Source organism: Oryctolagus cuniculus, chromosome X, assembly GCF_051225735.1.
Source record: "Oryctolagus cuniculus isolate XC-2025 breed Fujian yellow rabbit chromosome X, ASM5122573v1, whole genome shotgun sequence".
In the NCBI taxonomy this organism is placed as follows: Eukaryota; Metazoa; Chordata; class Mammalia; order Lagomorpha; family Leporidae; genus Oryctolagus; species Oryctolagus cuniculus.
The window spans coordinates 78641653-78659944 of record NC_142888.1 but is presented as its reverse complement, the minus strand read 5'-3'; the positions used below and the strand labels follow the sequence as shown (position 1 = coordinate 78659944).

The 18292-nt window shown below is 35.4% G+C and overlaps 2 pseudogenes across 1 annotated transcript; one reads left to right on the top strand and one right to left on the bottom strand.

Annotated features, from left to right (window-relative positions):
• Nucleotides 1-525: 525 nt before the first annotated feature.
• LOC127484881 (NADH dehydrogenase [ubiquinone] 1 beta subcomplex subunit 1 pseudogene) lies at nt 526-776 on the bottom strand (annotated as a pseudogene).
• Nucleotides 777-15809: 15033 nt separating this feature from the next.
• LOC100341305 (destrin pseudogene) lies at nt 15810-17476 on the top strand (annotated as a pseudogene). The gene has a single exon (XR_016228199.1). The product of XR_016228199.1 is annotated as a destrin pseudogene (transcript).
• The last annotated feature ends 816 nt before the right edge of the window (nt 17477-18292 follow it).

Sequence of the window (18292 nt, the reverse complement as noted above, 5' to 3'; positions counted from 1 at the left end):
CTTTAGGCCAGGGTGTTAACCTGCTGCCCCACAGCGCCAGCCCCGCAACTGATATTTGAGTGTTGATTTTGTACTACCCAAATTTACTGAATGCGTTTATCAGCTTTAACAAGGTATTTTGTTTAATCTTGAGGAATTTCTTTATATAAGATCATATCATCAGCAAGTACAGAAAATTTTACTTCCTTTATTCTAATGTTTTGTTTGTTCTACTTAATACTTTTGGTTGAACACTGTAATCAATACACAGTTATTCTTAAGTGCTGAAACTTAACTGAAAAGTGATCGCTATTAAATATAAGAATGGGAATAAGAGAGGGAAGAGGTGTGCAATTCGGGACATGCTCAAGCTGACTTACCTCAAACGGTAGAGTTAGAGGAAGAATTTTTATTCTTTCACCCTTGAGCATTATGTCAGCAATAGATTTTTCATATATAGCCTTTCTTATGTTGAAATTATTTCCTTATATTCCTAGTATGAGGATTTTTTTTCAAATAATAAACATGTTTTTATTTCTGCTGTATCTCGTAAAATGGGAGCACTCCATAACTCAGTGCAGCCTTACTTCCAGGTAACTTCTTCATTAGGCCTCAATTCCCTTTTAAATAAAATACTCTTGTTCCGGAAGGCTGTTAGCTTTTCATTATTCTTTCTGTCTAGATAACATCCAAAGACAAAGCCCATAGGTACAAGTATGTGAACCCAGTGGTCACACACAATCTGAAGCAAGTTTGCCATGACTGCTGCGGCTCCAGCGCCCAGCACGACCCCACCACCAAGGACAGTGGCGCCAGTGGAAGCTGCGAGTATTGTTTTAAACATGAAAAACTGTTGAATTTTGTCAAATGCTTCTTATTTCTTATATATTTATATAAATGATAGGTGGCTTCCTCTCCCTTCATTCTGTTAACATGGTGTATATATTTTTAATGTTTAGTTTTTAACAAATTCAATGTAGTTCATAGCAATTCTAAGAATAAAATGATATTCCCTTCCTCCCTCCCTTATTTCTTTTCTTCTCTTTTCCTCTTTTCTTCGCTTCTTTCTTTCTTTTTTGAGATAACATTTTTAATTCACATAACAGTCAAAGGCTTAATGCTTCTCCAAATAAGAAGTTTAACAAGTACAAAACAAAAAGACCCTAGTTTGGTGGGAATATAGGCAAGTGCTATACATAATAATTGAATGGAAATATCACCATTTTACCCATATACAGTAAATTTTAAAGTAATCATAGATAACTGAACTTATAATAGTATAACATTCTTAACCACTGGTTTGGCAATGGCATAAAACAAAGATTTAGCCAATAATATTTATAGCAGTACTGATACTATATGCAGGCATTTCTTTTTCTGTTTTTTGTTTTTGATTTTTTTTCCCTTTTTTACATTTTTGGTTCCTATATATAAAGGAGAACATGCAGTATTTTGTCTTTCTGAGTTTGCCATACTTTACTCAATATGTTAATCTCTAGTTGCATCTATTTTGATGCAAATGGTAGAATTTCATTCATTCTTATAGCTGAATAATATTCTAATGTCTATATATGTACCACATTTTCTTTATCCACTCATCTGATAATGGATACCTTGGTTGATTGAGGAAGGGGAGAGAGGCCACACGGCTTCCCTTCCCTGAGCCCATTAATTGCTCAGACCCCAGCCAGGCCCCTAAGCTGTAGCAAAAGTCAGTCGGTGACATGCAATTCCCTCTCAGCTAAAGCTGTGGATGATGGGGCACATCAATCTCTTCCTATCTTGACTTGGCAAGATAGTGACTCATAGCCAGAGGCTGGCTATTCTGCGTGGCTGGCCATTGCAGTCTCTGTCCAGCAGTGTCTCTGTCCTCTCTCCTCTTGTCCCAAAAGTACTTGCTGTTTTATCACTTCCCCACTGACGATTTCTGTCATTCAGACACTAAGAAGTGTGGTCCTTCCTGCATTCATTTTGTATCCCAGAGCATCTGAAGTCAGTTTGGCTATATTCTATTCAGGCATCTTAGATTCTAACCTGGTGTAGCATTGATTGATTTTCCTATGTTGATCCATTCTTGAATTTCAGGAATAAATCTTGTTTGGTTATGGTGCTCAGTAATCTTGAGATGCTGCAATTTGGTTTATTTGCATTTTCCTAAGTATTTTTGAGTTAATATCCTATTGATATTGGCCTGTAGCTTTCTTTTCTTGTAACTTCATTTCTGGCTTTAGTCAGCATAATATTAGCTTCATGGAGTAATTTGTACATATTTTATACTCTTTCAGTTTTTAGAATTTAGAGAGGATTGGTATTCTTGAGACGTTTGGAAAAATTCATCAGTGAAGCTGTCTGATTCTGGAGTTTGTTAGGAGATGTTGAATGATGTTTCAATCTTTTTACAAGTATAGATCTATTCAGGTTTTCTATTTTTTCATGATTCAGTCATAATAGATGTTGTGTTCTAGGAAGTTATCCATTTTATCCATTTGATATAATTTGTTGACATATAGTGGTTCATGGAACTCTATTGTAATCTTTTTATTTCTGTAAAATTGATAGTGAGGGTTCCTCTTTCTTATCTGATATTAGTTGAATTTTCTCTTTTCTTTTAGTCATTTTAATCATAACAGTCAGTTTTGTTAATCTTTCCAAGGAACCAAATTTGTTTCCACTGATTACCTGCATTGTTTTTCTATTCTCTCTTTTATTTCTGCTCTAATCTTTATTATTTCCTTTATTCTGCTAATTTTGGATTTAGTTCTACTTTTTTGAGTTCCTTAACATATAGATTTTTAATTTGAGATCTGTATTCTTTTACTTTGAACATTTCTATAAATTCTCTCCTAGCCCTCATTTCTCAGCATCCCATATATTTTGGAACATTATGTTTGCATTTTCAATAGTTTGAAGATATTTATTAGTTTCCCTTGTGATTTCTTCTCTGGCCCGCTGGTTGCTGGAAAGTGTTTTTTTAATGCCTGCATATTTGTGAATTTTCCAATTTACTCTTGTATCAATTACTGGTTTCATTCCATTGTGCTCACAAAAGATACTTTATATGACTCTAGTCTTTTTTAATTTGTTGAGACTTGTGTTGTCTAACATATGATCTACCCTGCAGAAATTTCCATTTCTTGAGAAAAATGTATATTGTTATATTGTTTGGTGGTGTGTACTGTTTATGTCTATTAGGTCCAATTGGTCTATAGTTTTGTTCAAGTCCTCTGTTTCCTTATTAATCTTCTGTCTGTGCTGTATCCACTATTGAAAATAGGGTATTTCAGTCTCCTACTTCAATAGCTGTGTATTTCTCTTTTTAATTCTGCCAATGTTTGTTTTATATATTCAGAAACTGTGATTCTAATTTATTATATTTATATATTTATTTATATATTTATATTTATATATTTATATTTATATATTTATAATTTATTCCTTTATTTATATATTTATAATTTATATATTTATATTTATATATTTATATTTATATATTTATAATTTATTCTAATTTATTAATGAATTTACACTTTTATCAATGTATAATATCCTTCTTGTCTCTTGTAACAGGTAATCGCATAAAATCTAGTTTGTCTGAAATTAGCACAGCTACTCTTTTTCTTGTATATTACTAATTGCATGGAATATATTTTTTCTGTCCTTTAACTTTCAAAATATGTGAGCCTTTATTTCTGAGTGACTCTCTCATAGACAAGGAATACTTTGTGAAGCTTACGTGTTTTTTTTTTTATCAATTCTGCTGATGTATGTTTCATATTGGGGTGCATAATTTAACTAGTAGGGTATGACTTACTATTTCTATTTTGTTTTCTCTGTTTTATAAAATTTTTTATCCTTCATTCCTGCTCTTACTGCCTTCCTTTGTGTTTAGTCCACATTTTGTCACACATTTTGTTTCCCTTTCACTTAGTTTTTTTTTTTTATATTCTGTATATTTCAATTATGGTTACCATGGAGATTGTATCTGACTTCCTAAATTTGTAATAATCTAAATTGATGCCATAAAACTCTGCTCTTTTACAATCATATCCCACTTTGTGTTGTTAATGTAACAAATTATGTCTGTGAATTATGTCTTTTAACAGATTTTAATTATTATTTTGTGCTTTTGCATTTTAAATCATGTAAAAAATAAAAAGTGGAGTTATAAACCAAAATTATAATAAAATTTGTGTTTAAATTTGTATATTTATTTATCATTGACAGAGTACTTTATAATTTTATATATCTCTGGGCTACTGTCCAGTATCTTTTCACTTGAATTTAAAGGACTCCACTTAGTGCATTTAAAATATCCAGATTTTTCTTAATGTTTTTAACTTAACATATAACATTATATGTTTTTATAATGTACAATATGATATTTTGAAGAATATATGTTGTAGCATGCTTAAATCCAGCTAATTAACAAATGCATTGCCTTACATCATTATTATTTTTAAAATATTTATTTATTTATTTATTTGAAAGTCAGAGTTACACAGAGAGAGAAGGAGAGGCAGAGAGAGAGAGGTCTTCCATCTGCTGGTTCATTCCCTATATGGCCGAAGCTACGCCAATCCGAAGCCAGGAGCTTCTTCCGGATTGCCTATGTGGGTGCAGGGACCCAAGGACTTGAACCATCTTCCACTGCTTCCCAGGCCGCAGCAGAGAGCTGCATCAGAAGTGGAGCAGTAGGGACTCAAACTGGCGCCCATATAGGATGCCAACACTGCAGGCGGCGGCTTTACCCACTATACCACAGCACTGGCCCTCATCATTATTATGTTTATGGTGAGAGCATATAACATACCCTCTATTTTCATTTTTCAAGAATATGTTATATCATTATTAACCAGAGGCAAGTGTCTGTACAATGGACTTTCTGACATTTATTCCTCTTGTCAATAATTATGTATCCTTTGAAACATTATGCGCACGTGCACACACACTCACAACTGTGTCCATATACTTGGTGCACAGAGTGGCTCTCCATTCAGGCTATTGATCCTCCCTAATAACGTATAGCTGTACCTTGTTATGGGTGCTATGTTCACTGTGGAGGTAACAGCAGATGGATGTCTGTTGTTTTGATATAGCCTCATCCTTAAGCAGGTGCGATTTGCCTGAATCTCAAAGGTGGAGTTTTCTCAGCATCCCTGCCCCTCATCCTCATGGCAGGAAACAAAACTTCCCTTTCATTTGAGTGGGTTTTATTCAGGAGACAATATCCTGCCTGTCACCCAGTGGCAGGTGGCATCTAATGGTGTTGGCATATGATCCTGGGCCCAGAATTATTTCATGCTCCAGGAGAACATCGTTTTTCTTCTACACTTTCCTCACCACAGAAGAAAAGCCTTCCTGCCCTTTGCCTAATAGCCTAAAACTTTTGTTTCAATTAAGAATTGATAGTGACAATGGAAAAAATTGTCAAACTACTTTTTCAGGGCTCTAAAAATTAACAGAAGCCTTGCAGCAATCTGGGAAACATTTATTTACTCCAGAAAAACAGCTTCATCTCAGTGAGAAGAATGAGCGGGGCAGTAAATATAATTTAAGTGTTTTATTGAGGATGAAATGTTCTCATTATCAGAGCACTATTTTCCGCCTCTGAAAAATAAAGAACTGGCCCTAGAATGTACAACCTCTAACGGCAGTGTTCTATAACCAGTGATGCTATTTCTAATAGAATTACAGGGCATCCAGAGAGAAAGATTACACACATACACACACACACACACACTATATATATATATATATATATATAATGTCACTTGATATAGGCAGCTATTTTACCTACCAACTTTTAAAATCAATTTTCTAATTCACTAACAAAAATATTCCTAGATAAAATATTGAATTATTAAAATAGTCTCCATAAATTAAAATTCCTAATTATTTTGCCTAGTTCTCTGTGTAAAATTGTAACTCAAGAGGAAGAAATTCAGTCAAAGCTTTGTGACATACCATTAACAGACTCAGAAATATTTGATATGTTTTGAGTTAACTAATATTTAAATATTAGAAAAGCATTAGAGGCAGAAATTCACAAATATTCCAAATTCATATAATGTAACAGGTATATTTATAATGCAGGAATAGAAATCTTTTAAGTAATTTGAGTATTGCAAAACATAAGTACCATTAAAAAGTATACAAGGACTTCAAAACTTCATGTAAATATGTTTTATTCATAATTCCATTTTCCATTAACAGAGAGAGAGAGAGAGAGATATTGATCAATCCATGCCATACACTAATACCAGCAACTCCAAAGCAGAGAGCTGGAGCCAAACATCAAACCCAGGTATTTTGACATGGGTGGTCCCAATCAGCATCTTAAATGCTAAGCCAAACACCTGCCCCCACATATTTCCTTATTTCTATGCCCTTCCTTCCTCTCTTACTCTTCATTACTTCAAGAGGGAATCAAAATACTGACTGAATATAATATGCAGAGAATCAGGTTGCTATTTCCTTTACCACAGGTTTTAGATGATTCATATTCATTTATGAACCCATGTACAAACTCATTTTATGTCTAACTTTAAAACTATTTTAGTAGGGTAGGCATTTGGCGCAAGGATTAAGTTGCTGGTTGGGCTGCCTGAATCTCATATCAGAATACCTGAGTTTGAGTCCTGGCTACACTGCCGCCAATCTAGCTTCCTGCTATGCACACCCTGAGAAGTAGCAGCTGATAGCACAAGTACTTGGATCCCTGCCACCCACTTGGGAGACTTAAGATGGAGTTCCAGACTCCTGGCTTCTGTGTGTCCTAGCCCTGGCTATTGTAAACATTTAGGAAGTGAAGCAGTGGATAAAAGATCTGGCTGTCTTCCTATTTCTCTGCATTACAAATAAAATGCAAATAAATAAATAACTTTTTAAACATAAAGCTATTTTAGCAATCCTTGTCAGAGTAAAGTGAAAGTAGTAATCACAATGCATTATCAAGTAAAGAGATAGAAATAGAAAGCCATCTAATCTTACAAAATAAATAAAACGAATCTCTTGGGATGATTTTAGTCTTTAAGTATTATGCCATCCATTTTGCATAGAAACTATGTGTGTCTGTGTAGGTAGTTACACATGGAAAGAAGCATATACATATATCGACAGCTAAATAGAATATTCCCTTAGGTTAAAAACTACAGACATTGGGGCCGGCGCTGTGGCTCAGCGGGTTAATGCCCTGGCCTGAAGCGCCAGCATCCCATATGGGTGCCGGTTCGAGACCTGGCTGCTCCACCTCCCATCCCACTCTTTGCTATGGCCTGGGAAAGCAACAGAAGATGGCCCAAGTCCTTGGACCCTTGCACCCACATGGGAGACCAGAAGAAGCTCCTGGCTCCTGGTTCCAGAACGGCGCAGCTCCAGCCGTTGCAGCCATCTGGGGAGTGAACCATTGGATGGAAGACTTTCTCTTTCTCTGCCTCTCTTCTCTCTGTGTAACTCTGACTTTCCAATAAATAAATAAATCTTAAAAAAAAAACTGTAGGCACAAACACATAAATGTACATACACATGAAATTAAAATATGAGTACATTTTATATGTATAGTGGAAAGTAATTACATTTTATAATCTCTGGGTTAAACTGGAAGTCATAAATATTTTGATCTTTTTCTTGATTAATGAATTAAAATCTATGCATAGGGAAGGGACCTCAAATCATACATATTCAATTTCTAGCATTAGGTTCCTAAAAATGTCAGTCCCTCCACCCAGTTTTAGAAAATGGATAATCTATGTAGGAGAAATTTGCCACATTGCATTGTGGAATTCATGGTAAATTTAAAAGAAACTATTCTCTTTCTTAGAGAGCAAAGCAATTACACAAATGGTGTCCTTGTGTGACCACATGAATTGAATACTTGGATATACAAGTTGTGGCTTTTTTTCCTACTTTCCTATGGCAATTAAGCTGATTTGCAAAACAAAAAGAAATCCTACTTAAAGAGTTTAATATGAATATATTAGTCCCTTCTAAGCTGCTTCAAATCCTGACGCAGATTTCTATAGTTCCACACTGTAGGAGACTTATTTTAATAGTTCTTTAAATATTGCCAAACATTTCCCAATATTAATTTTAAGATACTTGAATTTATTTCCATCTCTTTCAGCATTAGCTTTCAAGCAGCTCTTCTTTTATTTCCAAATAACTTCAAAGTTAATATGAATTTTTTTCTCTTAAAATGTTACAAACTTGGCGAGAGGGTAAAAAGAGTAAGTGAATAGATTTTAACTTATATGCTAATCATGCTAAAAGGTACAAGGGGCTCTTGTCAGTTATAGTTTCTATCTTGGTTCTTTTGAAGGCTGAGAATGCACACCCAGTTCCCTTCTCAGATAAAATGTTGCACCTTTGAATGTAAAAGAAACAAGAGGACATTATGGGTTGCAAAAGCGCAACTACCAGAAGGCTCAGGTGAAAACTGGTACTACCAAACATCTAGGCAGGCATCCTTCAGAGAACATCTAGAGGTAGAGAAGCTATTTGCTGTAGGACAAAGGACCCAGTCCCTAACAAGCTGGAACACCAGAACTCCCCTTGAAGTGACTGTGCTTAACTCCTCCAGGAGCCTTTTTGCTATCAGACCTTTCTGGCGAAGTGGATGAGACAGACCTGGATCCCATTTGACACACAATTCTTCTTTGCATTTAGAATAGAATCATACAGAATGTATTTAGAACAGAATCTTACAAAATGTACTTTGGAAATTACAATCTTGATTTATCCGTGTTACCAGATAATTGAAGATGATTTTGCAATCTTAATTTGGAAATTAACTTGGAGAACACAGGGGTTACAAGTGGGAATCTTTGAATGAATTCATTTTATGCATTGTCATACATTTTTTCTTAATATAACTTTTCAGTGGGAAATACTATGTTCCCCCACTTACAAAGTCAAACTTCCAAACTATATTTTGAGAACTAGTTCTTTTCTGTGGTGTTGATCTACAATTCCTTTCAATTTGTAGAGCTTTAGTACATTCACCAGCTAAAATTAAAATATATACTGACTATACATTTTAAATGTAAATATTGGAAAGATGGATGAAAATTTAAACATTCACAGGAAAATGATTGTGTGAGCTAAAAAATAGAGATCAGTTTTTCACTGAGAACAATCAATTATTTTCCATTGTAACTTTTGATATTCTTCCTTTTGGTTAAACCTTAGAACTGCAGCTAGCTGGAGATTTTCCTATTTCCATAGTTAGTAGCTAATCTTACTTTTCTACTTTGTTATTTTGAAACTGGTTATGTTTTTCCTTCTTAGAGATGATTTCCATGTTTACCATCTGTTCCTTGTCCCACTATTTCTGTTCCTTTTTTCCTGTGAATGAAGAAATCACAAAATCCAACCTTATATTTATACATGTCTAGACAAATGCTGGAAATTGTAAGGTATCTGAAAGGCTATTCAGACCCTAAATACCACTTACCCATGGTTGCCTCTCAGTCTAAATATTTCACTTTATTCAACTTCTTTAAACTCTAAGACATTGAAGCAATTGCTTGAAATAGACATGTTATCAGGGTCTCTTTCAAACAATTACCCAGTATCAGGCATTTTCACCTATGTTCAAGAGTGTGCTATTTTGGTAACCCAGTAGAGATTTAGGGAACTAAGATAAAGGAAAGGAGAAGGAATCCTGTTAGAAGAAAAGCCTCCAGAGGTATATTGCCAAAGGAGAGGAGGGTATGAAAATTCCTATCCCCATCCATCCTATTCTATTACTTCAAAATTAACATATATGTTCCTCTTGTTATTACAACTGTTAAAACATTTTAATATGCTAGTGTTAGTAGTTGCCTCTTTCCTGCTGTGTGTATATTGACACCAACTCTTCCCTATTTATACATACATACATACACACACACACACACACACACACACACACACATATATGTATTTGCAAAGCAGAGTGACAGAGAGAGACAGAGATCTATCTTATATCTGCAGATTCACTCCTGAAATGCCCACAACAGGCCAAGTCAGGAGCCAAGAATTCCTTCTGAGTCTCCCACATGAGTGTCAGAGACCCAAGGATTTGGACCATCATCTGCCTTCTGAGGCACATTAACAGGAAGCTGGATCAGAAGTGGATGTGCCAGGAATCAAGCTGGCACTCTGATATCGAATGCAGGCATCCCAAGTGGTGGCTTTATCTACTGTGCTCCAATGCTCACCCATTTCTTTGCTTATTTTTTACCGCTCATCAAACTGCCACATTATCATTGACTGTAAATTAGCTTTAATTATATAAAGTAAAAAAAAGACCGATGAATTTGTGCAAGGCAATCTACAAGAGATGATCTTAAAAATGAATACAATATATAAAAGAAAAGCTTATTAGAAAAAATGTTTAATATATGTATGTGAGGGAACTTCAAGATGTTCATGGAAAATGGAATTAAAATATAAATTTATTTTGATGCAAAAATATTTTTGAAATCTATGAATAGTTTTTCTGTAGCACAAGTTTTCCATGAACACTTTTAAGGGCCCCTCTTTGCATGGATTTCAAATTTTTGGCACCAAAAGAAATTTATCTTTTTTTTTTTAGAAATTTATCTTTTAACTTCATTTTTCATGAACTTTTTAAAGTACCATCATTTATGTAGTTTCCTATTAAATCAACTTGGTTTCAGATGAAAACATTTGCCCTCAGCAAAGAATAAGTGGAAAAGTTTATGTGGATTCCTACTCCTGGAAGGACAAGGGGGATGGCTTTAGAACATTATGGAGTTGTACTGGCATTGCGATGCTGACATCCCATAGGGCTACTGGTTTGTGTCCCACTTGCTCAACTTCTGATCCAGCGTCCTGCTAATGTGCCTGGGAAAGCAGTGCAAGACAGTCCAAGAGCTTGCATCCAATCCACCCACATGGGAGACTTGGATGGAGTTCCAGGCTCCTGGCTTTGGCCTGGCCCGACCCTGGCCATTGTAGCTACTTGGGTAGTGAAACAGCAGAAGGAGGGTCCCTGTGTCCCTCTTTCTCCCCCTCTCTCTCTGTAACTCTGTCTTTCAAATAAATATTTTTTTAAAAAAACGAGACCATTACAAAGGAAGGATATAGCTTGATCAATATGAAGCAAAGAGAGTGAACAAAGCAAATGATCATGAGGTCATTGAAAACAGAGTACTCCTTTCCATGTTGGATCGTTCTCTCCCTTTTTTATTCTATCAGCTAGTATTTGCAAACACTAGTCTTGTTTATGTGATCCCTTTGGCTCTTAGTCTTATCATTATGATCAATTGTGAAAAGAAATTGATCACTGGGACTAGTGAGATGGCATTGGTACATGCCACCTTGATGGGATTGAATTGGAATCCCCTGGTATGTTCCTAACTCTACCGTTTGAGGTAAGTCAGCTTGAGCATGTCCCAAATTGCACATCTCTTCCCTCTCTTATTAGAGAACTATCCAACATGGGAAGCAAGATACACAGCAGACCCATAGAATGGCAGATGTCCTAAACAGCACTCTGGCCTCAGAATCAGCCCTTAAGGCACACGGATCTGGCTGAAAAGCCCATGAGAGTATTACAGGCATGGAAAGCCAAAACACTCTGGCAAAAACAAACAAACAAACAAACAAACACCTAAATGAAAGATCTCTGCAAGTGAGATCCCAGTGGAAAGAACAGGTCATCAAAGAAGGAGATACCTTTCTCTGAAGGGAGGAGAGAACTTCCACTTTGACCATGGCCTTGTCTAAATATGACCAGAGTCGGTGAACTCAGGGGCTTCCATAGCCTTGGCAACTCATGACAAGAGCCTAGGGTGATTACTGATGCCATAAACAAGAGTGTCAATTTGTGAAGTCAACAACAGGAGTCACTGTGCACTTACTCCTCATGTAGGATCTCTGTCCTTAATGTGCTGTACATTGTGATTTAATGCTATAACTAGTACTCAAACAGTATTTTTCACTTTGTGTTTCTGTGTGGGTGTAAACTGTTGAAATCTTTACTTAATATATGCTAAACTGTTCTTCTGCATATAAAGAGAATTGAAAATGAATCTTGATGTGAATGGAAGGGGGGAGGGAGAGGGAAAGGGGAGGGTTGCGGGTGGGAGGGAAGTTATGGGGGGGGAAGCCATTGTAATCCATAAGCTGTACTTTGGAAATTTATATTCATTAAATAAAAGTTAAAAAAAAAGAAAACAGAGTACTCCTCACTGATTCATGAAGAAACAATAATTAGAAGGGGATGGTAAGAGCAGAATGCATAGAAATCACTATATAAATTTTTGCTGAAATAGATAAATACATAAAATGATCAATTTAGTTTTAAAAACAGTAGATGAAAAGTACCTTGGCCATATATTAAATGTTCATTTCTTGAGTAGTTGTTTTGCCTAGCTATTGACACCAGTTGAGATGCCCATATCCCATATCTGAGTGCCTGGATTTGAGTCTCAGCTCTGCTCCTGACTCTACATTCCTTCTACTGCATACCAATTGAAGCACAGAGTGATGGCCCATATAATTGGGTCCTTGCCACCCATGTAGAAGATGTGTATTGGGTTCTTGGCTCCCAAATTCAACTTGGCCCAGTTCTGATCATGATGGGCATTTGGGGGTCAACCAGCAGTTGGGAGTGTCCCTCTCTCTGTGTGTTTCTATCTCTATCTCTCAAATAAACTTTTAAGAAATTTGCATCTTAGATAAATAAATAAATAAATAAGCCTTCATTGCTTAACTTTCATTTAATTCTACAACTTCATTCAACATATAGAATATGCATATGGTACAAGGTTTCTCAGCTACCTATTTCCTCTAGCAGAGGCAACAACTCTTACCACTATGTTACATACTCTTCCAGAGACACTGTATGTATAAGAGTAATTTCGTTAACTGATACCATATTTATGTCTATTTAAGATCTTTCTAATAGTTTGCCATTAGAAACAGTATTGTGATATATATCTTTGTACTTGTATCATCTCCCACATGTATGAATATAGTTTGGGGATAAATGCCTGGAAACAAAATTGATTGGTCAAATTGTCACTACATTTTAAATTTTAATAAATATTGTCAGATTTACCTAAAAAGTCTTCCTTGCTTAACTCTCATTTAATTCTACATGAGTGTGCTTTCCTTAACATGTTTTTTATATCCTTGGATACATCCTTTAGTTCTCTAGTACATGGGGAAGGAAGGAGTTAAAATATCAATCTATTTTTATAGCTAAAAAATAATGTTTGTCAGTAAACATAGAATTTCATAACCTCTGATGTTTATAAGAAGTCATTTATGTCTGATAAATTTTAGAGCCAACCACAAAGGGCTCACTAGAAGACAAAAGATAAAGGGATCATTTTGTGCCTGACAAAAATAGTATGGATGACTGTAAAAAAAAAATGGTTCAGCAAAAAGGCTTAATACATTTAAAAGTAAAACCATTCTTACAGAAAGAGGAAAGATAGGGCATGAAAAGGTACATCATGCCCTGCCCCACCTAAAACTCTTCAGTGGCTCCCCATACAGAGGGCTGTACATGATTTATTCCTTGCCTACCTGTCTGAATTTCACTTCTAGCTGGTCTTGCTCTTCAGACTCAATACTCCAGCCATGATGAAAGTCAGTATATTTTCATAAGTTTCTATCTGTTTTGTCCCTTTCCTTGGCCAACTGAAAACTCATTAATATTTATTTATTCAGATTTCAATTAACCACATCTAGATTAGATTTCCTTTCCACTCCACCATCTGGATGGATGGATTGATACATATACTAATCTATTATATATATATATATAGATATATTAATCATATCTCAGAAATGTGTTTACAAATACAGCATTTTTTTCAAATAGAATACTTAGTTTTGAAGAACAACTCTTTTCTTTATCTTTGTGATGGAAAGATGGGACAGTATAGCTAGGAAGAGGTCATATTAAAAAACAATACCATTGTGGGGCCACAGCTGTGGCATAGCGGGTAAAGACACTGCCTGTAGTGCTGGCATCCCATATGGGCACCCGTTTGAGTCCTGGCTGCTCCACTTCCAATCCAGCTCTCTGCTGTGGCCTGGGAAAGCAGTAGAAGATGGCCTAAGTGCTTGGGCCCCTGCACCTGTGTGGGAGACCTGGAAGAAGTTCCTGGCTCCTGGCTTTGGATTGGTTCAGCTCTGGCCCTTGTGGCCATTTGGGGAGTGAATCAGCGGATAGAAGACCTCTCTTTCTCTCCTCTCTACCTTTCTGTAACTCTGCCTTTCAAATAAATAAAATAAATCTTCTTAAAAAATACCATTGGGCTTTTAAATGGAATTTGTCATGGTAATTAAGGAGTTGTCAAGTAGCAGAATTAGTGCCATATTGATGTTCTTGTACAAAGTACATGGGAATTATGTGGCTGATGCAAATACTTTGAGAATTGCCATCTTTGAATAGGAAGCAGAATAAATTCAGTGCAACTGCTTTTTGGATAGACACTTTTATGTGCTGAAAATAAATGAATATTTATGAAAGTGAATCAGAGGCCCTTACCACTGATTGGGGAGTGCTTTATTATTAAGCACTTAATGCAAACAGAACATTTCAATTTTTTACACAAAACTAGCTCTGTAGGTTTGTAACACCTTTCAATTAGAAGCATATAGTTTAATAAGAAACTATTTTCTGAACAGAATAATTATTCAACTGTATATTAAAAATGTTTAGGGAAGGATACCATATATATATGTGTGTGTGTATATATATATATATATATATAAAACTTTGTCCATTTAATCCAACTTTTTTCCACACAGTATGTCATACGGTGGTTGTCAGTCAAGATTTATTAAGTGAATAAACAGTGAATGATTACATTTTACAGAATTCAGGGAACTACAAATTAAATAACTTGCCCAAGATCACACATGTGATGTTCAAAATGTTCTGGATATTTTGTAAAATACTTCACTACCATGCTGTTATGTGTTCATTAGATAACAAATAATAAAGGGTTTATTATCTTGATTGTATAAAATCCCTTTTATTTAAAATATTTTGTGTATTTTAAAATAATCAACTCTGCTTTGTATATTATTGATTATCCCTTCATTATAATTATTTCTCAGACATTGAGCATATGATACATCATAATTTGCTGCATGAGAGACAGGTGAAATTAGTCACATTGTAAGCTTTCATTTTTCTCTAACAGCATTTTTATTGACATCAAAGGAACTTTGTGATTACAGTCAAAGGTTTTGTATAAACAGAAACATGACTATTTGTGTCCTCATGCCCTCTATAAAACAGAGCACAATAATCAAATGCAGAACCACCTCACATATCATATATGTAATTATTGCTTCACCTGAAATACTTATGGCTGTGTAAATTAAAATTAAAAGCTATGCTGATTTTCTGTTGTTTTCATTAAGAGAATCAAATTGAAAAAGCAACTAATGAGTGATTTTTTTTTTTGTATGCACAAACATTGAATCTACTTGGCACTCAGCACCCATTGGTTTTTAATTTTCATAGTAGTTCTAAATAAACAGGTACTTTTATTATCTCTCTTTTACAGATTAGGAGATTCATTCACAGAGAGGTTAAGTGATTTGCTCAGGGTCAAACAACTAAATTGTAGAATGAAATTAGAATTTGCGTGATACAAGAAAAAAGCTAAATAGCTACTACTCACATCAGAAACAGTTCAAGTTCAGAGGCCAGAAATAGAAAAAAACTGTAAATCTGCTTCTAATACCTTAATATTATTTGCTGAATCTTTAGACTCAGTTCCTTTTACTATTTAAATTTTTGCTCTAATCAAATGCTTAGCAGTTAATTGCACCTTAATATATTTGCTCTTCGGTGCTCGGTCTCCCAGTCTCGCTTCCGTGAGGACTACGCTCCGCAGACTCGGCGCCTGTCCGGCTCTCACCCCCACATTCCTGCGACCGCCGCGGCGAAGATGGCCTCAGGAGTACAAGTTGCTGATGAAGTATGTCGCATATTTTATGACATGAAAGTTCGGAAATGCTCCACACCAGAAGAAATCAAGAAGAGAAAGAAGGCTGTCATTTTTTGTCTCAGTGCAGACAAAAAGTGCATCACTGTAGAAGAAGGCAAGGAGATCTTGGTTGGAGATGTTGGTGTGACCATAACGGATCCTTTCAAGCATTTTGTAGGAATGCTTCCTGAAAAAGATTGTCGCTATACTTTGTATGATGCCAGCTTTGAAACCAAGGAATCCAGAAAAGAAGAGTTGATGTTTTTTTTGTGGGCACCAGAACTAGCACCTCTGAAAAGTAAAATGATCTATGCAAGCTCCAAGGATGCAATCAAAAAGAAGTTCCAAGGGATAAAACATGAATGTCAAGCAAATGGGCCAGAAGACCTCAATCGGGCTTGCATTGCAGAGAAGCTAGGTGGATCCTTAATTGTAGCTTTTGAAGGATGCCCTGTGTAGCTCATCATTCAGTGCCACAAATGGAAAGCTTCCATGTGTAATGTTATCTTCTTCTTGCTATATAAGTAAAGCAAATATATTTAGGCCAGGGTCTTGCTGAGAGGGAGCTGTCTTGTAATCTTTTAGAGTAAACTAAATATTCTATACACGTGCAATCATGGCCCTAAATAAATCTAGATCTGCAGTTCTATTGGTGTGAAATTAAATTCTTACTGGCCTCATGCTTGTTTTGATGAGTTGCCTTATAAAGATTTTTGTTAAGCTCAGGAGTTTTAATAATGCAGTTCACAAAACAGGGCAAGGCCATGTGAAGAGAATTATTGCATCTGTGTTGACCTAAGTTAATTTGTTTCTTTGCTTAGAGAATTGGTCATAATCTGGTTATAATTTTGGTTCAAATTCTTTATTCTTCCTGGAACTAAACAGAATAATGGAATATAATTCTCCCCATAATATATAACAATACTAATATACTAACATAACATATTAAGTTGGGCAGTTTTTTAATCCTACCCAGTGTGTAATGAAGATTGCCTCAAAATTGTGTCCACTTACGATTCACGCTGATCTTGCAAAAGCACTATTTCAGGCATGCCGATGGAAGCAGCTCCTGCACCTGCGGTGCCTTTGCTACTCGCAGGTGGGGAGACTGGAGAGTCACCTTGCATCTTGGAATTGGTGGTGTGTCCTCAGGAGAATGTGCAGTGTCTTGTAACAACTAATTACAATGCAAATTAGGGCTCCATTGTAATGCGCTTTGTTAATGAAAATGATAAAATGATATATTGATGAGCTAGGACACCTGTGATTTTTTAAAAATTGCATCTCTGTCGAAGCATTGCTGTTTCTGGGACAGTACAGTGTGGAAGAACATTGAGTGTGTGCTCGCGCCTGGGAGCTGTTGCTCAGCTGTGAAGTGGGGAGCGGGTGTCACGAATGACATTGGAAGTGATTGTCACTAAACATCACAGGCATAAAACACTTTGAACAACATAGAGGTGCACAGTCAAACTTAGAAGTAGCAGTTACTAGCTTTATGTAATAAAGGAAGCATTTATAACTTAAAAAAATATATTTGCTCTTCATATTAATTGCAGCAATGTTATTGTTTGTTTTGTTTCCTAAAGGCAAGATAACCAGACTAAGAAATAAGGTCTAATTCATTTTTATAATTATCTGGCAAGTAAAATATGCAAGTTCTAGAAATAAAATAGCATCATTATCACATATTTTCAATGAATAGCAGATAAATCATAATAACCTATCATGTACATATTGAAATTAATCTGTCCTTTTGCTTACAGTAGAAGAGAAGATCAAGTTTGGGCACATCTACTAAGATGCTCTTCTGTTAGTGATGGACTTATTTGCTGACTCCTAGTGAAAACCTGTTCAGTTTTCCTTTGTGGTCAAGATCCATCCTGGAAGGTAGGAAATGTTTGAATTGGTTGTGTTTTAATGGGCATATTATTTTCATCTTATATTACAAACATTTTATTTACCTAATAGATACTTTTAAATGATACTAGATGGAAATATAAAAAATTACATTGAACTGAGAAATGTTATATGAATTTTCAGATATTTATAGTATGTCTGGTCATTTGGACTTGAACAGATCTAGAGGTAGATCCATCTCCAACGTATCACTTATGTACAACTTTGTCCAACTTAGTTCTACTTGCTAAGCCTTATGTGTCTTAATTTGAAAAATGTAGATATTAAAAAAAGATTTACATTATAGGGCAGTTCTGAGGAATAGTAATTATGGAATGGAGTTTAGCATAATGCTTAACCCAGAGACAGAAATCTATATATATATTGTAGTGTCTCTTATTGACGTAGACACAAGGCATCTAGAAATACTATGAAGTTCCGTTGTGTTT